General features: G+C 47.8%; 1 long non-coding RNA gene across 2 annotated transcripts in view; it reads left to right on the top strand.

The window, feature by feature from the left end:
* Positions 1-22539, top strand: part of LOC110258102 (uncharacterized) — a 158060-nt gene extending 135521 nt beyond the window's left edge. The window contains exons 2-7 of one of the 2 annotated variants that reach the window (XR_014834946.1): positions 10877-11039; positions 16441-16682; positions 20500-20688; positions 20802-20956; positions 21356-21582; positions 21869-22539. This is a non-coding gene — a long non-coding RNA (uncharacterized LOC110258102). Of the gene's footprint in view, positions 1-9506; positions 9720-10876; positions 11040-16440; positions 16683-20499; positions 20689-20801; positions 20957-21355; positions 21583-21868 lie in introns of those variants that run through there. The other variant, XR_014834947.1, reaches the window with a different exon arrangement.
* Positions 22540-23960: the final 1421 nt, after the last annotated feature.

Below are 23960 nucleotides of genomic sequence, written 5' to 3'. Positions count from 1 at the left end.
CTGGTGGGCGGTGAGGTCACTGGGAGTCAGCGTCATCCACCTTCTGGCTCCAGCCTGTCTGGGGCCTCCCTGGTGGTGGGCAGCACACAGCTCACTTCTTCCACCTGGCGGGGGCTTTAGCACCTGCAAAACAGCTCAAGGACACAGCTCAGAATATTCTCCATAGTCCTGGAGGAAGAATAAAGGGACTTGACTTTGTTGAATGGACAAGTATTATTATTCTTTCTTGACTGTTTTTCTTTGTTTCTGCATTTTCTCATTTCTCTGAATTTACTCTTCAGGTGTGGGGTCAGGAGATGCCAACTAGGACATTGAGAATGGATGAGCAAAGAGGTCCTGCTGTCCCACACAGGGAACTCTGTCCAGTCTCTTGGGATAGACCAGGATGGAAGATGATATGAGAAAAAGAAGGTATATGTGTGTATGCTCGGGTCACTTTGTTGTACAGCAGAAATTGGCACAACAGTGTCCATCAACTCTCGTCTGATAAAAATTTAAGAAAACGCAAGGTGATTTCATTCTGTAACGGTGGGCTCATGGCAGGGATTTCACAGTCTCATGAGTCTTAGAAAATTGTGTGTGTGACTCTGTTTCTGGCAAGTAAATTTAATGTGGTTTCTGCTGAGGAAGAAAAGGTTGTTACGAGGAATTGGTTACTAAAATACAGCCCACGGAAAGGAGCATTTTCTGGGTCTTTTTCCTCAAGATTCTGATTCATGATTTTGTGACAACTTTAGCTGCACAGAGGCAGCTGACAACGGTCCTGGCCTTCAGCTGTGCCCGCAGGCAAGCAGGTCACTCTGTTACCGGCCTGGGTGCCTGGATTCTTCAACCTATAGAAATGGATGGGGTCAGAGGGGGGAATCAGGCCAGGCTTCGCTGAGGCTCCGGCTGCAGCAGGGAACAAGTAACAGGGGCCCTGGATCGCTTCCCAAGGAGGTGGGCCCGTCCCTTAGGTGGGGTGAGGGTGGGTGGGGCTGGAGGGGTGGCTGGGTAGGCTGCCCACCCCCTTGGCGGAGCCCTGTGCAGGGATCAGGCAGGAGACCCTGCTTGGACTCTTAGCATCTCAGAAGTGATAGTTGGATTTTGGTCTTTTTGTATCTTACTGTTTATACTTTGTCTGCCCCCCTTCCCTTTAGTCCCTTGGAGTTTCATTGTATCTGTTGCTCCAGGAGCCGGCCTTCCTGGTACAAGCCCTGCAGCAGAGGGTCCCAGGTCCCAGCCTGACTCCTGTCTGTCCTGCCTGTCTATTTTCCATCTTTATAACTATCATCTCTCTCTATCCCTATTTATCGATATCTGTCATTGATGCATTGTCTGTTATCTACCCATCCACCTGTCACAGCTATTAACTATATTTATCTCTTATCTGTCTGCTCATCTCCTGGTCATCTGGTACCCGTCTTGAATCAATAGAAAATGAAGAGGTCAGAGGAGGGATGTTGACCTCACAGCCACGTTCTTCTCCAAAGGCTTTCCTGGGGCTCCTGCTCCAGTAGCGGGAGCGAGAACGGGAGCAGATACCCTTTATTAGCTCCCAGAGGTGGGGTTGTGCCTTAGATGGGGTGAGGGTGGGTGGGGCTGGAAGGCTGGCTCCGGTGGTCTGCCCACCCCCTTGGTGGGCAGGACGGGACTTTAACTCCAGGCATCTTGGAAATGGCAGGGCGGTTGGGTTTTCATCTTTTTTTATCTTATTGTTTATACTTGGCCTGGCTGGGGCACAGCAGTGTTATTTTTAGTCCCTTAGAGTTTCTTTGTATCTGTTGCTCCAGGAGCCAGATCCTTCCTGGTACCAGCACTGCAGCAAAGGGTCCCAGGTCCCAGCCTGTCTCAGCTGGAATTCCCACGGTTTCAGGAAGGGGCGTCTGGGCTGGTGTATACAGTAGGTTACAGGTGCCAGTGTGGCTGTGGTACACAGTCGGTGCTTTTTCTCCCCTTTTGGTTACTAGTCAGAGATGGCTTTGCCTCCTGCTCACCCACTGAAGGCTGTGTGGCATTTGGTGGGCAACAGTGCCAGCTGCGAGTATTCGTATTGACACTTTGGGGCCAAAAGATACAAATGCTTTTCAATTCAAATAGGAATCAGGGAACTGCGACCTTCGCATGGTCTTGCTTGCAGGCCATGTTCTTGTCCAAATGTATTATGTCTTGTGTTGCCTTTTTTTTTTTTTTTTAAACTGGCTGTGCCCCCAGCCTACATAAGTTCTCAGACCAGGGATTGCACCTAAACCACAGGCATGACAAGGTGGAATCTGGGCAAGGCCACCAGGAAACTCCCTTTTTTTTTCTTTTTCATTTAATTCCATAATTCCTTTTTTCAAACATAAATAGCTTTTTTTTTTTTTTTTTTATTTTCCCACTGTACAGCAAGGGGGTCAGGTCATCCTTAGATGTATACATTGCAGTTACAGTTTTTTCCCCCACCCTTTCTTCTGTTGCAACATGAGTATCTAGACATAGTTCTCAATGCTATTTAGCAGGATCTCCTTATAAATCTATTCTAGGTTGTGTCTGATAAGCCCAAGCTCCTGATCCCTCCCACTCCCTCCCCCTCCCATCAGGCAGCCACAAGTCTCTTCTCCAAGTCCATGATTTTCTTTTCTGAGGAGATGTTCATTTGTGCTGGATATTAGATTCCAGTTATAAGTGATATCATATGGTATTTGTCTTTGTCTTTCTGGCTCATTTCACTCAGGATGAGAGTCTCTAGTTCCATCCATGTTGCTGCAAATGGCATTATGTCATCCTTTTTTATGGCTGAGTAGTATTCCATTGTGTATATATACCACCTCTTCCGAATCCAATCATCTGTCGATGGACATTTGGATTGTTTCCATGTCCTGGCTATTGTGAATAGGGCTGCAATGAACATGCGGGTGCATGTGTCTCTTTTAAGTAGAGCTTTGTCCGGATAGATGCCCAAGAGTGGGATTGCGGGGTCATATGGAAGTTCTATGTATAGATTTCTAAGGTATCTCCAAACTGTTCTCCATAGTGGCTGTACCAGTTTACATTCCCATCAGCAGTGCAGGAGGGTTGCCTTTTCTCCACAGCCCCTCCAGCACTTGTTATTTGTGGATTTATTAATGATGGCCATTCTGACTGGTGTGAGGTGGTATCTCATGGTAGTTTTGATTTGCATTTCTCTTGTAATCAGCGATGTTGAGCATTTTTTCATGTGTTTGTTGGCCATCTGTATATCTTCTTTGGAGAAATGTCTATTCAGGTCTTTTGCCCATTTTTCCATTGGTTGATTGGCTTTTTTGCTGTTGAGTTGTATAAGTTGCTTGTATATTCTAGAGATTAAGCCCTTGTCAGTTGCATCATTTGAAACTATTTTCTCCCATTCTGTAAGTTGTCTTTTTGTTTTCTTTTTGGTTTCCTTTGCTGTGCAAAAGCTTTTCAGTTTGATGAGGTCCCATGGGTTTATTTTTGCTCTAATTTCCATTGCTTTGGGAGACTGACCTGAGAAAATATTCATGATGTTGATGTCAGAGAGTGTTTTGCCTATGTTTTCTTCTAGGAGTTTGATGGTGTCCTGTCGTATATTTAAGTCTTTCAGCCACATAAATAGCATTTTTTAATTGACCCTAACAGGAGGTTTTCTGGTATATCCCACAAATTGATAATTGGGACCTACAGACATTCTGATTGCTGTAATTTATAAAAGTGTTTCCTTGAGGAGTGTCCTGGTGGCTCAGTGGGTTAAGGACCTGGTACTGTCACTTCTGTGGCTCAGGGTCTGTCCCGGCCCGGGAACTTCCACATGCCATGGGCACGGCCAAAAACAAAAGTGTGTGTCTGTCAAACTGTGATGTATTAATTCGTCTGCTTGGGCTGAGTTAAACGTACTGCAGATCGAGGCTTTAGATAGATATTAATTTCCCGGTTCTGGAGGCTTGAGTCTGAGCCCCAGGGCCAGGCAGGGCAGGTCCCTCCCAAGGCCTCTCTCTCCTGGATGAGTCGACGGCCGTCTCCCCGCCGTGTCCTCACAGGGCCGTCCCTCCGTGTGTGTCTGTCCTGACCTCTTCTTCCCAGGACCCCTCTTTAAAGAGCCCTTCTCCCAGGTCATCTCTGGGTCAAGCATGGGTACATGTGAAATCCAATGATTTGGCCAGATTTTCCAGGGCCTGTGACATAAAGCATGGCCACAGTTACGTAAAAACTGGTTCGGGCTATTCCAGTGAGCATTGAAACGACTTTGGGAGTTCCCTAGTGGTGCGGCTGGTTAAGGATCTGGCGTTGTCTCTGCAATGCTTCGGGTCGCTGTGGTGGCGTGGATTCAGTCCCTGGCCTGGGAGCTTCTGCATTCTGCAGGTGCAGCCAAAAAAACAGAAGAAACCCCAACACCTCGACTCCTTCGAAGGGTTGATGAAGCATGCCCTGGAGCCCTGGTACTTTACATGCAGTCAGTGAACATTCCTATTGGCCACATCAAAACTAAGGCTGTGACTACACACATGCCGAGGCAAAAGACCAAAAAAAAGACCTGGTCTCCAAATACAGCCCCGTCCGGAGGTCCTGGGGGACAGAGTTCCCCACCTCATGACACGCGTGCACGATTTCCCAGCCGGATACCGTGTACCCTTGGGTCCGTGCACAGACCCCATCTCTTACAAGGTCCGTTTTTCCGTTAGAGGTACACGGGCCGTCCAGCGCTTTCACCGTGACCCTGAATATATTCTGCAGCTCAATTTCCTGCCCTGTGCCAAAGCTGTTCCCAATGCCCCCAAAGAAACGACTCCTGATCCGTTAGTTTTCCCTACGAGTCGGGTGTTTCGAGTACAGAAGCCATTCTGCTCATCTGACTGGTTTTTCCTGAGTCTGTGCGTCTGTCTCCGTGATGGAGTCGCCACAGGTCAGGCATAGGCTCTGCCTGTGCCAGCGGGAGGGGGGCGGCTGCCTCAGCCCAGGCTGAGTGCCCAGACAGGAGAAGCCAAACTCACCCCGGCATCCTTCCTCCTGGGCGTCCTTTTTGCGAAATCCTCATGTTTCCACACGAATCACGGGTGGACTGTTACGCTTTCTGTCCTGCCTTTTTTGACATGTGGCAGTCACATGCGAATGTACTCGCCTTGGGAGAATGTAATATCAGATGCCGGAGAGCCCCCCTGCCCTGTCTCCATCCAGCTTTTGGCTCCAGTAGGAAACGCTGTTTTGAAAGGTGTGTGCACACAGCAGCGGGCATGTGTAGACGGTGTGTATAATTATATAAATGACTTTATTTGTATAAAAGTTACATAGATTTGTGTACATCATGTACTATGCGGTGTCTGGTGAGAGGTAGATTTCATATTACGTGCTTTTATTTAGGTTTTTGTTTTGTTTGGTTTTTGGTTTTTGGCCGCACCCACGGCATTTGGAAGTTCCCCAGCCCAGGGATCAACTTTGAGCTGCAGCCCAGCTGTGGCAACACCAGATCCTTAACCCACTGCACCAGGGCAGGGGTCAAACCAGCCATGCCAGAGACAAGCAGGATCGCTTCTTGCCTCCCCGGCAGCGGTAACTTCTATGTGCTTTTGCCTTTAAAATTTGAAGAACTGAAGTGTCGTTGACATGCATGTTGTGTTACAGGTGTGTAACGGCGATTCGCGGTGTTTCAAGGTTCTCCTTCACTTGCAGTTGTGATCAAGCACTGGCTGTGTCCCCGTGCTGTGCGGCATCTCCTTGTGGGTGGTTTAGTTTATACCCCGTGGTGCGTCCTCTGACTCCCCCCCCAGATCCCCCTCGCCCTTCCCTCTCCCCACTGGGAACCACTGGCTTGTCCTCTGTGTCTGCGAATCGGCTTCTGTTTTGCATGTACGTTCACTCGTTATGTTTTGAGATTCCACACATAGGTGACATCATACAGTGTGTGTCTTTCTCACGTCACTTAGTGCGATCATCTCGAGCTGCCTCCGTGTCGCTCCAACTGCCTCGTTTTGTTCTTTTTGACGGGTCGTATTCCATTGCGTCCACGGACCACGTCGTCTTTATCCGTTCCTCTGTGGATGGACATTTAGGTCGTTTCCATGTCTTGGCTGTTGTGAATAGTCCTGCAATGGACATAGGGGTGGCTGGAGCTTCTCAAATTAGGGTTTTGTCTGGGTCGATGCCCAGGAGTGGGATTGCGGGGACATAGTTCTATTTTTAGAGCTTTGAGGAACTTCTGTTTTCCGTCGGGGCTGCACGGATTTACACTCCCACCAACAGGACGTGCATAATACGTGGGTTTTACCCCAAGAATTAGGGCATCCAGTGAGTTTCTTCCACACCCGTCACGTGCCTGCTGAAGACTCAGTCTTCGGGACGAGAGGACACTAGTCCCCTTCCACCTGTGGGCAGACAGCACCGGCAACGACATCTCTGTTCCATTCGTTTGATGTCTCAGTGTCCTCCGCCTGGTGCTCCAGCTACTGAGGATGTTGCTGAGCTAAAGTCATTTGAGATTGTCCCAAATTGTTTTAAGCAGGACACACTAGGAAAAGGCAGCTGCATTTACTTTCCACAGGGCAGTTGGTGCATTTTCTAAAGAAAATCATGGGATAGGACTAAACTCAGAATGCACGTGTCTGATAAATCTTGCTCAGTGATGGAAACAGATGCCCTGGGAATGGTTCCTGCAGAGGGAGGACCTCCTGGTCCGTGTCTCTTGACACAGTCAATTTCTTTTTTTCTTTAATTTTTAAATTATCATGGATTTACACTGTTCTGTCCATTTCTGATGTACAGCAAAGTGACCCCATCATCCATCTATACTCACACTTCTGCATGGTATCTTCCGTCATGTTCCACCACAAGTGACTGGACACAGAGTCCCCTGTGCGGGACAGCAGGACCTCGCTGCTGATCCATTCTCAGTGTCACAGTTTGCATCGACTCAGCCCAAACTCCCCACTGCATCCCCCGCCCGACCCCTCAGCAACCACAAGTCTGGTCTCCATGTCTGGGAGTCTGTTTCTGTTCCACAGACAGGTTCATCTGTGACATATTTTAGATTCCATAGAAGTGACATCATATGGTGTTTGTCTTTCTAACTTCGCTTAGTGTGAGAATCTCTAGTTGCATCCACGTTGCTGTGAGTGACATTATTCCATTCGTTTTTATGGCTGAGTGGGGAACATGACACGAAAGCGGACGTCACACGAGGCACGACATACAAGTCATTCGATACAACTGCCCCATGACACGACAAAGCTCGTATCACGGTCCGAGAGCATCATGTAACCACTGAAACTAAGCCAGTCCCATCTCAAAGCTGAGAAAGAAAAAAACCACAAAATATTGACTTAAACGTTATTTTGTATTGGAGTAGAGTTGAGTTACAATGTTTAGGTTCAGGTGCACAGCAGAGTGAGTCCGTGACACATGCACACACGTCCATTGTTTCTCAGATCCTTTTCCAGTATAGTTCTTGCATCACACTGAGCTGCATGTGCTTTATTTCCCCACGTGTTGCCTGTTTTCAGGGGCATGGCTTTCTGTCCGAGTCCGTGTTTTAGAAGAGAAACTGCTTTATCATCTTTGTGGCTGCTTAAGACTCTAGGTTTTCTACAGGGAAGCAGCCGCCCGTTAAGCCTCATTAAACACTTTGACATGCCTGCCTGGAGGAGGGAGGGTTCTTGACAGTTTACAGACAACTTGGGCAGGAAATCAGGGAGTTCCCTGGTGGCTCAGTGGGTTAAGGACTTGACGTCCCTGCTGCTGTGACGCAGGTTCAATCCCTGGACCCGGAACTTCCACATGCTGTGGGTGTGGCCAAAAAAGAGAGACACTGGTGGGAAGTTGACCATGATACTAATTTTATCAGCGAGCGTGGGTCTGGGTCCCAGCCCAGTCCCTTTGGGACCATGTGTGGTCAGCAGAATAATGACCCTAAAGGTGTCCACTTCCTAATTCCTAGTGCCCAGGACAGGCGGGCATGTTACCTGCTGTGGTGACGCGGGGTTACAGATGCCGGTGGATTTAGGCTTGGCCCTGAGCTGACCTTGAGATGGCAGCAACCTGGGATTATCCAGATGGGCTCATTGTAAGCCCAGGGTCCTCAGAAGTGGGTGAGGGGAGTTCCCGTTGTGGCTCAGCAGGTTAAGAACCCGACAGAGTGTCCAGGAGGATAGAGGTTCAATCCTGGGCCTTGCTCGGTGGGCTAAGGATCCGGTGTTGCCTCACGCACAGGTGGCAGGTGAGGCTCAGATCTGGCGTTGCTCTGGCCGTAGTTCAACTCCGATTCAACCCTGCAGCCCCGATTCAACCCCTAGCCTGGGAACTTGCATGTGCCGCAGGTGCTGCCCTAAAAAGAATTAACAAAATAAAGTGGGTGAGGAGGGTAGAGGGAGGAGCCGTGACCAGGTGAAGGTCCCTCCTTTCGGGACGGGAGGCTGGGCAAGGTTGCCGTGGAGCCCGACAGGTGTGTGGTCTCTGGAAGAAGGTACCACACAGATTCTCCCCTGAAGGTTCCAGGAGGACCCACCCCACAGTCACCTCGGTCTTGGCCCCGGGAGGCTTCTGACCCCAGACCTGTGAGATGATAAGGGGGCATCGTTGTAGCGTGTGTGCTGATTTGTTCTGGCCGCCCTTGGAGAGAAATACCGCATATATGCAACTGATGAACTCCTAATTGGGGTCTGTCCCATCCAGCCTGGGGACCTCCCTGGGGACCAGACCAGGCGGAGTGAAGCCTCCTCATGACAGGCCAACAGCGCTTTGAGTAAACTGTGACCCCCCCAGCGCCCGGGAAGAGGCTGGGGGGTTCCTAGCACACGTCAACCTTCTTGCTGAAGGATCTGACGGTCAGTGAAAACCAGAGCTGTCTGCCCCCCACGGTCACGGCGGTGCAAACCATGACTGTGTCCCCACAAGCAGTACGGACGCCTGGTCCCAAAATTCCCTGCAGGCACCGACTCAAACGTTTCTACCTTCTCTCTCTGATTTGTCTGTGTCCTTCCTCCGCTGTTTTCCTCCTTTGTAATTAATGCTTTTGGCTGCACCAGCAGCATGCAGAAGTGGCCAGGCCAGGGATCAAACCTGCACCACAGCAGCGACAATGCTGGATCCTTAACCCACCAGGGAACCCCTTTTTTGTTTGTTTGCTTATGTATTTACTTTCAGGACTGGGTCTGCGGCATACGTAATTTCCCAGGCTAGGGGTTGAATCTGAGCTGCGCCTGCGACCTACACCACAGCTCACGGCAACGCCGGATCCTGAACCCACTGAGCGAGGCCAGGGATCAAACCCGCATCCTCACAGAGACGATGGCAGTGTCTTAACCCACTGAGCCACAGGGGACCTCCTGAGACCTGCTTTCACTTCCTTGGATACATGCCCAGAAGTGGAGTTGCGGGGTTGGGCAGCACTTGTATTTTTCGTTCTCTGAGGACCCTCCCTCCTGTTCTCCTCAGCGGCTGCACCAATTTGTGTCCCACCCACCGAGTCTGAGGGTCCCTTTTCTAGTTTTGGACTTGCTATTAATTGAGGAATCTCTCTGCGCATGTCCCATTCCTTTTTTATCATCTTTATGTGCATGCAGATTTTCTACATCAAGGGTAGAGAACCCAGATTGTGAAAAAGACACCCTCAGCTGGACTCTGGAACGTTGAGATGGTCGGAAAACATGCAGGTGTTTAGAAGATGCTGGAGTGGCGTGTGCTTTAGGGTAACAGCCATGGTCCTGCTGTACAGCACAGGGAACAATGTCCAGTCCCGGGTGATGGAATCCGCTGGAGGATAATGCGAGGAGAACGTACGTATTATGTATAACTGGTCACTTTGCTGCAGAGCAGAAATTGAGAGAACATGGTAAATCAGCTCTAATAGAAGAATAAAAACTTCACAAAGAAGTAACAGCCACGGGTCTAAACACACTATCTGGATGTGCGTTTGGTTATGACACATTCATTCCTTTAGAATCAGGTGATTCTGTTTCTGTTCATAGCTGTCCTGGTGAGGGGGAGGCGGTGTCTTACTGCTGGTTTGCACCTGTCTCATGATGGGCGACATCGAGCATCCTTTCAGGTGCTCATTGGCCGTGGGTGTGTCTTCTTGGCAGAACCCTCTTTCCATGTGGTTTGTCCAGTTAAAGAATTTGGTGGCTTGGTTTTCTTCGTGGTTGTGAACGTTTGAAAATACATACATATTCAGTGGTTTGGATTTTTTTTATGGTAACGTTTGTTCAGAAACATTCAGTGGTTTGGTTTCTTCATGGTTAACTTTTAAAAATCAGTAGTTTTGGAGTTCCTGTCATGGTGAGGCGGCAACAAATCTGACCAGGAACCATGAGGATGCAGGTTTGATCCCCGGGCTCGCTCCGTGGGCTAAGGATCCGGTGTTGCCGTGGCTGTGGTGTAGGCCGGCAGCTGTAGCTCTGATTCGACCCCTAGCCTGGGAACCTCCATACGTCTCGGGTGTGGCCCTAAAACGATAAAAAGTAAACATCAATGGTTTCGTCTTCTTGGGGTTAACTTTTCGCAGTTTTCCGTTTCATCGAAGGAGAGTCGATATACAAGGTTGTGGCCATTTCTGCTGGGCAGCAAAGTGACTCTGTGATCCACAGGCATCCATTCGCTCTCAGATGCTCTGCCCGCAGGGGAGATGGCGCAATCCTGGGTACAGTTCCCTGTGCTTGCCAGCAGGTCCCTGTGGACCGTCCACTCCCCACACAAGACTTAAGGATGCTTCTCTTCTGACGGAGGGACTCGGGCTTCTGTCCATCCTCGCCTCTCTCTCCAGGGTAGCAATCCTGCTGCCTTCCTCTCCATCACTCCTGAGGCCTCTCCCGTTTGGAGAAAAGAGAACTGTCGGATCCTGTGGGTATTTCCTAGACTCGGGGAGCCTGGAGGTGAACCCTCGTGTGCTCTTCTTTCGATTTTTGTCACCAGAGACTGTTCTTATGCTTCCCAGCACCTGCCTGTATTGGGTGTAAAGGATCCTGAGAGCGACAGCTTGTGACGTCCTCCTGAGTGATGCTGAGGTGATGCAGTCCCGTCGTCTTCAGCCTGCAAAGCCACCTCGCCCAAGAAGCCCCATTCCCGGGGCATCCGGCCATACGAGAAAGGCTGCCAAGGTAGGTCTCGGTTGCAAAGAAATGTTCCTTAAAACTCAGCTCTCATCTCCATGCGTCTCACTGTCTCCCAGTCTCCACATACACTTCTCCTTTTCTCTGTGTGGGTGGGGGTGTCTGTCTGTTTAGGGCCACATCCGTGGCATACGGAGGTTTCCAGGCTAGGTGTCAAATCGGAGCTAAAGCTTCCAGCCTACATCACAGCCACAACAGATCTGAGCCACGTCTGTGACCTACACCACAGGTCATGGCAATTTGGGATCCTTAACCCACTGAGTGAGGCCAGGGATCGAACCTGCATCCTCATGCATGCTAGTCAGATTCCACTGAGCCACGGCGGGAGCTCCTGCTGATCCATTCTCAGTGTCCTAGTTTGCATCTATGAACCCCAAACTCCCCATCCATCCCACTCCCTCTCCGTCCCCACACCCTTGGCAACCACAAGTCTGGTCTCTGAGAGTCTGTTTCTGCTCTGTAAATGCTTCATTTGTGCCATATTTTAGATTCCACATAGAAGTGATATCATATGGTATTTGTCTTTCTCTTTTGGACTTACTTCACTTAGTGTGAGAATATCTAGTTGCATCCACCTTCCTGCAAATGGCATTATTTTCGTTTTATGGCTGAGCAGTATTCCATTGTGTATATATATCACAACACCTTAATTCATTCCTCTGTCGATGGACATTTAGGTGGTTTCTGAGTCTTGGCTGTTGTGATTCACCATTTTTGAAGGTTCCACTGCATTTACAGTTGTGATAAAATATTGGCTCTGTCTCCTGTGCTGTACAACATTATATAAGCTTCAGGTGTACAACAAAGTGATTCATAATGTTTAAAGATTTTATTCCATTTATAGTCAATTATAAAAGAGCGGCTCTATTCCCTGTGCTGTACAATAGAGCCTTGTAGCTTATTTATTTTATACACAGTAGTTTGTGCCTCTGACTCCCCTCCCCCTGTATTGACCCTCCCCCTCCCCTCTGAAAACCACGGGTTTGCTCTGTGTCTGTGAGTCAGCATCTTCTTGTTCTATTCACTATTTTGTTGTATTTTTTAGATTCTACATAGAAGTGACAGCATGTGGTATTTGTCTTTCTCTTTCTGACTTAGTTGATAAACTTTAGTTGTATCCATGTTGCTGCAAATTGCATGATTTCATTCTTTTTCATGGTTCATATTTCATCATATATGTTTATTTATATAAAATTTCACCTCCTCTTTATCCATTCTTCTGTCGATGGACACTTAGGTTGCTTCCATGTCTTGGCTGTTGTGAAGAGTGCTGCTATGAACCTAGGGGTGCGTGGATCTCTTTGAATGACTGTTGTGGGGGTTCTTGGACATAAGCCCCAAAGAACTTACGTCTTTTCCATGGTGGCCATTCTGACAGGTGTGAGGTGGTTCCTCCGTGTGGTTCTGCTTTGAAGGTCCCTGATGATGGATCAATGTTGAGCTTCTGTTCACATAGCTGAACTCACCTTGGCACTTGACCTCCAGCACCATCTGGAGGTCTGAACCACTTTTACTCCATTCTGATTTTTAAGTGTATTTTTTTTCCCGTCTTTTCTCCTTTTAGGGCCGCACCAGTGGCATATGGAGATTCCCAGGTTAGGGGTCTAATTGGAGCTGTTGCTGCCTGCCTACGCCAGAGCCACAGCAATGGCAGATCCAAGCCGTGTCTGTGACCTACACCACAGCTCAAGGCAACGCCGGATCCTGAACCCACTGAGCGAGGCCAGGGATCGAACCCGCAACCTCATAGTTCCTAGTCGGATTCATTAACCACTGAGACACAGCAGGAACTCCTTAAGTGTACTTTTGCTTCATGACTAAAGCAGATGTACAATGCATGCTTGCCGGGCCACAGACTGTTTAGTTTAGCCTAAAGTTCAAATTAAATCATATATAAACCAGAATAACTTCCTCACACTTCAATATGCGAAAATTTGTTCCGTCATTTTCCTGTTTTGCTTGCTAATCTTTTTTTCTCATTGTAGTTGATTTATAATGTTGCTAGTCTCCTATATGCAGTAAATTGATTTATACATATGCACACATCTTTTCAGCTCTTTTCCCCTATAAGTTATTACAACATATCGAGTAGAGTTCCCTGTGCTATTAGTCGGTCCTTGTTTATCCGCTTTCTCTGTCGTGGTTTAGATCCGCGAGTCCCAAACTCCTCATTCATCCCTCTCCTGCCCTTTCTGCTTTGACAACCACCAGTCTGTTCTCTGAGTCTGTTTCTGTCTTGTGAATAAGTTCATTTGTGTCCTATTTTAGATTCCACATATAAGAGCTGTCATGTGGCATTTGTCTCTTTTCCTTTTTTTTTTTTTTTTAATTTTGGCCATGCCTATGGCCTATGGACGTTTCCAGGCCAGGGATCAAACTCCTGTCACAGCAGTGACCTGAGCTGCTGCAGTGACAGTGCAGGACCCTGAACCTGCTGTGCCCCCAAGGAAGTCCTGTTTTTCACTGTCTAATTTCACTTAGTATGAGACTCTCTAGGTCCATCTGTGTTGCTATGAATGCCCTTGTTTTTTTCTTTTTTATGGCTGAGTAATATTCCATTGTGTCTATGGACCACATCTTCTTGATCCACTCCTCTGTCAATGGATATTTAGGTTGTTTCCTGGTCTTGGCTGTTGTGAATAGTGCTGCTGTGACCACTGAGATGCATCTGTCTTTTTTAACTGAATATTTTGTTTTATTCAGATATATATCCAGGAGTGGAAGAGATTTTGGTAAACCATGAGTTTTTTAAAAGTCAGAATCGCTTCAGGTTGACAGAAAGGTTATGAGGATAAGACAGAGAAACCCACAGGTCCCACGCCCATTTCCCACATAACATCGTGAGCATGTGTGCTGGTCGCAGTTAAGGCCCCAATATTGATGCTCCCTCGTTCACTACAATCTACCTGTTACGAAGATTTCTGTAGCAGTTCCCACTGTGGCTCAGTCGGTTAAGACTCTGACTAGGATGCACGAGGATGCGGGTTTGATCCCTGGTCCAGCATTGTGGCAAGTGGCAGTGTAGTTGGCAGATGTGGCTCAGATCCGGTGTGGCTGTGGTGTAGCCGGCAGGTGCAGCTCCGATTTGACCTGTAGCCCAGGAACTCCCGACTCTTTCACTTTTATCTTCACTCATCCTTAGTCCCTTGATTTAGTTTTGCTAAAGGATAAAAGGGATGAAAGGATTAGGCACCTTTGGTTTTTGAGTTTACTAAGACCCCATTATTCCCAGGAGAAGCCGCCCTTTTAGGTGAACGTGGGGGGCGGCGAGTTTTGGTCCACGTGCTCAGTTGTATGATCAGCCCCTGGACTGAGTCGTGTGCAGTTCCAGCTGCTTCTGCTCCTTTGCTGTTCGTTTTCTTCCTTCAGTCCTGGCCACTGGCCACCACTGTTCTGCTTACTGATTTAATATCCCACTTTTTTTCTTCTTGGGGGGCTGTGCTCATGGCAAATGGGAATTTTCGGGCCAGGGATCGAACCCACGCCATAGCAGTGACCTGATCTGCTGCAATGACAATGCAAGAGCCTTAACCCACTGTGCCACCAGGGAACTTCTCCATACCCCACTTTGAGAAAGTAGTTTTCCTTTTTCATTAGATTTCCCTATTTTTCTTAAAATATAACTCACTTTGAGATATTTACATTAACTATTTTAGTATTCATTGTCCTTTTTTTAAAAAAAAAAAAAAAAAAGTAGCACCCTGGGAAAAGAAGAAAAATCTATGCTTGAAATTGGAGTTTCCTGGGAGTTCCTGCTGTGGCTCAGCAGGTTCAGAAACTGACTAGTAGCCATGAGAATTGGGGATTTGCTCCCTGGTCCCACTGAGTAGGTTAAGCATTTGGTGTTACCGTGAGCTGTGGTGTAGGTACAGATTCGGCTCAAATCTGGCATTGCTGGGGCTATGAGGTTGGCCAGCAGCTGTAGCTCCAATTCAACCCCCAGCCTGGGAACCTCCCTATACTGCAGGTGCAACCGTAAAAATAAAAAGAAACAGAGAAACCGAAATTTCCTGAAGATCTGGGTAGCCCCCTGGAAATGTGTCACAAGCCCATGTGACAGCATTGCTAGTGTTAAGGTGGGACAAAGGGGAGACCCCCCCCCCCCCGCGTCATGCACAGAAATAAACTTTCCAGAGGCCGAATTTCAGGTGGCCCCGTAGGTGTGGTGTTTTGAGTGGGGAAGGGAACTTTCTCAGGGACACGGCAAGTTCAGAAAAGAGGTTTAACGGATGGAGCTACAGACTAAAAAAGGTCCTTATTGAGTTACAGTTGCCGTACAATATTCGAGAAGTTGCAGGTGTCTAATAACGTGGTTCACAATTTTTAAAGGTTAAATTCCATTTATAGTGACGGTAAAATACTGACTCCGTTCCCTGTGCTGTACCATCTATCCTTGTAGCTTATTTTATACCCAATAGTTTGTAGTCTTCATCCCCTCCCCCCTGGTCACCACTGGTTTGTTCTCTGTATGTCTGCTGCTGCTTTTTCATTATATGCACTAGTTTATGTAGAATTTAGATTCTACGTATTCATGATCTCATAGGATACTTGTCTTTCTCTGTCTGACTGACTTCACTTGGTAGGAGAATCTCTAGGTCCATCCATGTTGCTGCAAATGGCATTGGTTCATTCTTTTTGATGGCTGAGTAATATTCCACTGTATACATGTACTGCATCTTCTTAAGCTGTTCCTCTGTTGATGGACATCTAGGTTGCTGCCACATCTTGGTTGTTGTAAACGGCACTGCTGTAAACTTAGGGGCGCATGTATCTTTTAGAATTACATTATACAATATATTACACAGTCTTTGTAGCTTATTTATTTTATGCATAGTTGTTTGTACCTCTTCCTCCCCTCCCCCATCTTACTCCTTCCCTCTCCCCCCCGGAAACCACTACTTTGTTCTCTGTATGTTAGTCTGATGCTTTTTTTTTTTTTTTATTCACTAGTTTGTTGTACAATTTGGATTCCACATATAAGTGATCTCATATGGTATTTGTCTTCCTCTGTCTGACTTCACTTAGGATGAGAATTTCTGGGTCTCCCCATGTTGCTGCAAATGGCATGGTTTCCTTCTTTTTATGTCGGAATCGTACTCCACTGTCTGTGGACCACATCTTCTTAATCCATTCCTCTGTCGATGGACATTTAGGTTGTTTCCCTGTCCTGACTGTTGTGAACAGTGCTGCAGTGAACACAGGGATGCATGGATCTTCTTTGAATTCTGCAATATATCCTCGCGGCTTGCTTATTTGTTGCAGACTTCTGTGTATGTCTTAATCCCCTCCCCCCCTTACCCGCGCCCTCTCTGCCCTGGGAACCACTGTCTGTCCTCTGCGAGTCTGCTGCCTCTGTGTTGTGTTCACGAATGTGTTGCATTTTTTTTAGATCCCACACCTGAGTCAGGTCCTACAGTATTCGTCTTTCTGTATCTGACTGACTCCCCTTTGGGGCCGCTACAGATTTTGGATCTTCCGTAAAGGTGACGGATTGCAGAATCCACTGGCTCAGTCAAGCGCATCCGGGAGACGCCAGGATCAGACCCCGGGGAGCAGCGTCATTCAGGGTTGGGGGAGGAACCGGATCGAGAGGCAGAGGGAGCTGGTTTCTTAAAAATTACCTTTTCACAGGCAAGTCAAGAGGCTACAGAGCTGCGGACGTCGCGGGAGAGGTGGGTGGTTGGAGGAGAAACGGCCCTTTCAAGGCTGGGGACCAGCGGCAGGGGTGGGACCTGGGCGACGTCACGCGTGGAGAGGTGACGTGCAGGGGGCGGGGGCTCTGCCGTGTGAGGAGCGGGGCGACGGCGGCGCTTCTGTGCCCAGAGCCCCGGGGCGGGGACATGGGACAAGTGGAGGGCGAGTTCCCTGTCCACCTCAGAGGGGACAGGGGCCCGGGGCACCCTCAGCCCCGGTGGGAACTAAGCAGTAAGAACAGGCCTGCCTGGTCCTCCCCGCGGTCACGCAGTTCTCAGCACGCAGTTCAGGAAAGGGGTCCACGCCTCCCCTGACGCTTTCAATCCCAGAAGCAAGGCAGACATACGGTAAATAATGATGTCTGTAGCATGTACAATGAGGATGTGATACTGTGTACAATGACTGTGTAGAATAACTATGAGGTTACGTGGAGTATAGAGTCGAGATCATGCAGAGCGAATGTGTAACTGAGATGACGCAGAACGTGCTGAGTATATGACAGATGATGCAGAATGAATATGTAACAGATGAGTATAAAATCATGCAGAGTGAGTACATCCAGGATGCGTGTATAATAGAGGTGACGCAGAACGAATGTGTGGACAACAGAAGAGAGATTGTGCAGAGGGAATATTAGGATGTGAGGCAGAATCTGTAGACTGAGTAACAGATTGTGCAGAATGAATACAGAGATTATGTAACGTGAATACATAAGTTTGTCATATACTGTAACTATGCTAGTATATACAACAGGATGCGTTATGTAGTCATTTGTTTACATACACAGTATTTGTGAGTGTTTGATTTTAACAGTATATATAACAATACTCAATGGGGAAAAACTGAAAGCCTTCTCACTCAAATCTGGAACAAGACAGGGATGCCCACTCTCACCACTGCTCTTCAACATAGTTTTGGAAGTCTTAGCCACAGCAATTAGACAAACAAAAGAAATAAAAGGCATCCATATAGGAAGAGAAGAGATAAAACTGTCACTGTATGCAGATGACATGATACTATACATAGAAAACCCTAAGGACTCAACTCCAAAACTCCTTGAACTGATTAATAAATTCAGCAAAGTAGCAGGATATAAGATGCACATTCAGAAGTCAGTTGCATTTCTGTATACCAGCAATGAAACATTAGAAAAGGAATACCAAAATACAATACCTTTTAAAATTGTACCTCACAAAATCAAATACCTCGGAATACACCTGACCAAGGAGGTAAAGGACCTATATGCCAAGAACTATACAACTTTAATCAAAGAAATCAAAGAAGATGTAAAGAAATGGAAAGATAGTCCATGTTCCTGAATTGGGAAAATCAATATTGTAAAAATGGCCATACTACCCAAAGCAATCTACAGATTCAATGCAATCCCTATCAAATTACCCATGACATTTTTCACAGAACTAGAACAAACAATCCAAACATTTATATGGAACCACAAAAGACCCAGAATCGCCAAAGCAATCCTGAGAAACAAAAACCAAGCAGGAGGCATCACTCTCCCAGACTTCAAGAAACACTACAAAGCCACAGTCATAAAAACAGTGTGGTACTGGTACCAAAACAGACAGATAGACCAATGGAACAGAATAGAGAACCCGGAAATAAACCCTGACACCTATGGTCAATTAAGCTTTGACAAGGGAGGCAAGAACATCAAATGGGAAAAGGAAAGTCTATTCAGCAAGCATTGCTGGGAAACCTGGACAGCTGCATGCAAAGCAATGAAACTAGAACACACCCTCACACCATGCACCAAAATAAACTCAAAATGGCTGAAAGACTTAAATATACCACAGGACACCATCAAACTCCTGGAAGAAAACAGGCAAAACACTCTCTGACATCCACATCATGAATATTTTCTCAGGTCAGTCTCCCAAAGCAATGGAAATTAGAGCAAAAATAAACCCATGGGACCTCATCAAACTGAAAAGCTTTTGCACAGCAAAGGAAACCAAAAAGAAAACAAAAAGACAACTTACAGAATGGGAGAAAATAGTTTCAAATGATGCAACGGACAAGGGCTTAATCTCTGGAATATATAAACAACTTATACAACCCAACAGCAAAAAAGCCAATCAATCAATGAAAAAATGGGCAAAAGACCTGAATAGACATTTCTCCAAAGAAGATAGACAGATGGCCAGCAAACACATGAAAAAATGCTCAACATCGCTGATTATAAGAGAAATGCAAATCAAAACTACCATGAGATACCACCTCACACCAGTCAGAATGGCCATCATTAATACGTCCACAGATAACAAGTGCTGGAGGGGCTGTGGAGAAAAGGGAACCCTCCTGCACTGCTGGTGGGAATGTAAACTGGTACAGCCACTATGGAGAACAGTTTGGAGATACCTTAGAAATCTATACCTAGAACTTCCATATGACCCCGCAATCCCACTCTTGGGCATCTATCTGGACAAAACTCTACTTAAAAGAGGCACGTGCACCCGCATGTTCATTGCAGCACTATTCACAATAGCCAGGACATGGAAACAACCCAAATGTCCATCGACAGAGGATTGGATTCGGAAGAGGTGGTATATATACACAATGGAATACTACTCAGCCATAAAAAAGAATGACATAATGCCATTTGCAGCAACGTGGATGGAACTAGAGAATCTCATCCTGAGTGACATGAGCCAGAAAGACAAAGACAAATACCATATGATATCACTTATAACTGGAATCTAATATCCAGCACAAATGAACATCTCCTCAGAAGAGAAAATCATGGACTTGGAGAAGAGACTTGTGGCTGCCTGATGGGAGGGGGAGGGAGTGGGAGGGATCGGGAGCTTGGGCTTATCAGACACAACCTAGAATAGATTTACAAGGAGATCCTGCTGAATAGCATTGAGAGCTATGTCTAGATACTCATGTTGCAACAGAAGAAAGGGTGGGGGAAAAATGTAATTGCAATGTATACATGTAAGGATAACCTGACCCCCTTGCTGTACAGTGGGAAATTAAAAAAATATATATTTAAAAAAAAAGTATATATAGTAACTTGTATACTAAATTGTGTATGACATTGGATACTTCACGTACATAGTAGACTTTGTATTATATATTGCATGCTATATATACTATGTTACATATTTATACATTACATATTATGTAATATATATGCAATTAATATACTCATGTGCATATACAATTTACAATATACAATATGTACTATATGCATTACAAGTTCAAAATTACATATGCTACATGTTCTATATGTAGCATAATTTACAATATATTGTCTCATAAATGGTATATATTTTCATATTAACATTTTATATTTCTGACAGTTGTTAATAAGATAAGCCCAAGTATAGATATGTGCCTATACTACAGGATAGTGCAGACATGACTATTTTTTCAATTGTTAAATTTAGTATTTTTATTGTTTCCATTATAGTAGATTTATAGTATTCTGTCCATTTCTACTGTACAGCAAAGTGACTCAATCATACATATGTAATTTCTTTTTCTCACATTATCCTCCATCATAGTCTATCCCAAGTGACTGGACATAGTTCCCTGTGCTGCACAGCAGGATCTCATTGCTTTTCTATTCCACAGGCAATAGTTTGCATCTGTTAACCCCAGACTCCCCGTCCATTCCACTCCCTCCCCCTCTGCAACCACAAGTCTGTTCTCCAAGTCCGTAAGTTTCTTTTCTGGGCAAAGGCTCATGTTTACATTCCAGATTTCCTTAAAGGCTGCTTCCTTTCAGGCTAAAGACGTTACAGACGAAGCACCTACCTTCCTGAAGCCTGTGACTCCCGACGGCGTCCCTGGAGGACGTCCCGGCGTGAAGGCTGGACGCTGTCCTGTACGGTGAATCAGATGACTCCTCTGCTCCACCCAGTCCACCTCCAAGAGGGAGCATGAACATCAGGCATCACCACAGATCTCCAATACCGTTTGTGTTAAATGGATGCTATGGGGCCTCCCGCGTAGGAGGGTATGAAGTATGGAGAGAGACGGGAGCTGCTCAAATGGACACTCAACCTTCCTCCTCCTCTCCGTCCCCAGGGGCTCCATCCACACGGCCTTTCCTGATTCTCGAGGCTCCGTCCTGAGACCTGCCTGGGCACATCCACACTTGTGGAGCCAGAGGCAGCCTCAGGGTCTGAATGCTGGCACCTGTCTGTGGAGCAGCCGGGATTCCTCGGGGAAAAGAGAAACAGGTTCCGATTATTTTAGGTACCAATGTCCCTGCAGCCTGGGGTCCAGGTAACGGTCTCGGTAACTACCCACTTCCCCATCTGCTGCTGAGACATCTGTCCCCCCCGAGAACCCCAGCCCAGGGCTAAGGAGACCTTACATCCTCCGGGGGCAGCCCCCTGCTGACCCTTCACTCTGGGTCCAGAAACAGTCCTGACGAATCCGCCCGTCACGTAGCCCCGGGGTGTTGGCGATTCTGTTAATTCCAGTCTCTTCCTGTTCTAGAATTTATGAATCCCCCATTGCTCAGTTAGCTGGACCCCCAGAGCCGTAATAACCACACTGGTTTGTTTTTTTTTTTGTTCCCCCTCTGGGGTCATCCCCCGCCTGTGTTCTGGGATCAAAGCTTTTTTTCTTTTTAGGGCCGTGACTGCAGCATGTGGAAGTTCCCAGACTATAGGGGTTGAATCGGAGCTGCAGCTGCCAGTCTACACCGCAGCCATGTGGGGTCCAAGCCACTTCTGTGACCTACACCACAGCTCACGACAGACACCAGATCCTTAACCCAGGGAGTCCCCATACCTCTCATGAGAAGATCTGAGCAGTTCCCTGAGGCCGACGGAAAGGGGAACTGCCTGGGCGGACACCGGTGAGTCCCTGAGTCACAAAGGGCTGTCAGCACCACCCTGAGGTCCTCCAGGGGCCTTGTCTCCAGCACTGGAGTCCCTTGATTCCTCCCAGAAAATATTAGAGAATCCATCTCAGACGGTTCCATTCCTGGACCTCCTCCCAGAGGTTACAGACTGTGCGTCTAGACCCTAGAATAGAAGGATGACATTGGACAGGTTCATTATTTTGCCATTAACTCATATGTCCTTGAGTTGCACGGGACCGGGCTGGGCTGAGCTGGCTTTTAAGTGTTGGCTGTCTATCAGGTCTCACTGAGAAACCGATGGTTGGTTCCGACGTGGCAGCGGCTTTGAGAGTTTTTAGAGATTCCCTGAGAGAAATCACTCTCTTCCATCAAATGACCACAGCAGAATGACTGCAGTGCTCACAGCGCTAAGACTCCCCGCGAAGCCACCTGCTCTGCTCCTGGGACGTCAGGTCACAGGAGCTGGAAGGACCTCGCCGTCTCGGTGACAGTGACTACAATTGGGATTAACTTTCGGAGCAGATGCTCGATGGCTGTCTGCTTCCCACCTCTGTCACTGACGACTTTCCAGGCAACCTCCCACCCTGGGTGCACGTGCCCACTGCCCTGCACAGATGCACACATGCAGACACAGACTTGTACAGAGATGACACATACACACCTGTACACACACACTCACATAGACACACTTGTAGACACATGCATACACAAAACATACAACATGGGCAGACGTGCACAAACACGCAGAAATAGATATACACGCACAAAGACTCAGATACATAACACACAAGACAACACCCTCACACAGACACCCCTGTGCACACAGTGAGTTCTCTAGAATCCAAAAACCACTCTCCTGCCTTCTCTTTAACCAAGTTCAAAAACTACAGATTTATGTCCTTTCATTTTTCTGAATTGAAAATACAACCAACAGTTCTCAGGTTCAGATGCATATGTTTCTAGGCGTCTCAGCACTGTTGGATATATGTATATTGCATACGCTCGGCTGTCCCCACTTACACACGGACATTCTAGAGGCGCTTGGGGTAGATGGATATATATACACACACACACACTGGGGTAGATGGACGACCAGATCAATAGATACCAGTTGCTATAACTCACAGTATGAGTCCGCTCAGCTGCCAAGAGCAGATACCCCAGACAGGGAGGCTTCAACAAGAGGCATTTATCCCTCCTGATGCTGGAGGCTGGCATCTGAAGTCCCCTGGCAAGGCAAGGCCACTACCTGGACGTTCGCAAGTGCCCTGGCGGTTCTTACTGCGAGCCAGCCGGCTGGCTGGAGGAGACCTGCAGGTGACCAGAGGATGGCCAGGGGGATGAGAGGAGAAGGGGAGCTGCCAGCATCGTCTGTACCTCCCTGCTCTGCAGAGATGCAGGAAGCAGTTCAGCTTCAGGCTGCTCTGGAGGGCAGGCAGGCGGGTGGGTTCCAGAACCTTCGGACTCAGATGGTCCCTGCTAGCCAGCTCCAAACTCTGTTCCTGCAGATTCAGCCTCAGTGCATTTGAGTCCACACACGTGTTCCAGAACCGGGGTGCTGGATGTTGGGGCACGGGGAGGTGGGGGTGCAACCTGACCTCTGACACTGCAATGCCCCCAGCAGGCAGCTTCTCATGGGGCCCCAGCCAGGTGGACCGGTTGGGCAGGGGTGGGCATGCTCCCCTTTGGAAGGGAACCCAAAGCGCCTTAAGTCCTGCCCTCACAGAGTTTGCAGGCTCCTAGGGACGCTCGTGAAAAGCGGTTCGTGGAAAAGTAGATCTTTCTCCCTGAGCTTTTGGCTTCTGCTCGTCTGGTCATCAGAGCTTCCCAAGGAGTTACCTTCCCTGCAGTGTCCATTCCCTCGCAGCTCTGGATCCCGCAGCCTCTCGTGGTCCCTCTAAAGTAGTACCACGGACCGGGCAGCTTCAAAGGAGGAAGATGTGCTGTCTTAGTGTTTTAAAGGCCAAAGCGCTCAAGTCAGGCTGCCCGCAGGGCTGGTTCCTCCTGGAGCAGCTCCAGTGGAGAATCTGTCTGTGGCCTCTCCCAGCTTCTGGAGGCAGCAGCAGTTCTGGGCGTGCGGTCCCTCCTCCATCCCCAGAGCCTAAAGCGCAGCATCTCATGATCAAACGGTCCTCTGCCTCTTATGGGAACCTCTGTGATGACGCTGGACCACCTGGAAAATCCCGGCCATCTCCCCAGCCAAGGTCCTTCACGTGGCCACAGCTGCCAAGTCCCCTCTGCTGTGGGACGTCACAGAGTTGCAAGGTCTGGGGGTCAGGGTGTGGACGTCCTTGGGGACAGGGCTCTGTCCCCCACACAGGGATCAGGATGTGGTTCTGTCCCCCCCCCCACACTGAGCTCCTTCATTTCTA

The sequence above is a fragment of the Sus scrofa genome, chromosome X (genome assembly GCF_054392235.1).
Source record: "Sus scrofa isolate SSC_HxYL_T2T_F1_AM1 chromosome X, Sscrofa_HxYL_maternal_Yorkshire_Landrace_v2.0, whole genome shotgun sequence".
Lineage (NCBI taxonomy): Eukaryota > Metazoa > Chordata > Mammalia > Artiodactyla > Suidae > Sus > Sus scrofa.
Note: the sequence above shows the minus strand (reverse complement) of the source record. Positions and strands in the feature narration are given on the sequence as shown.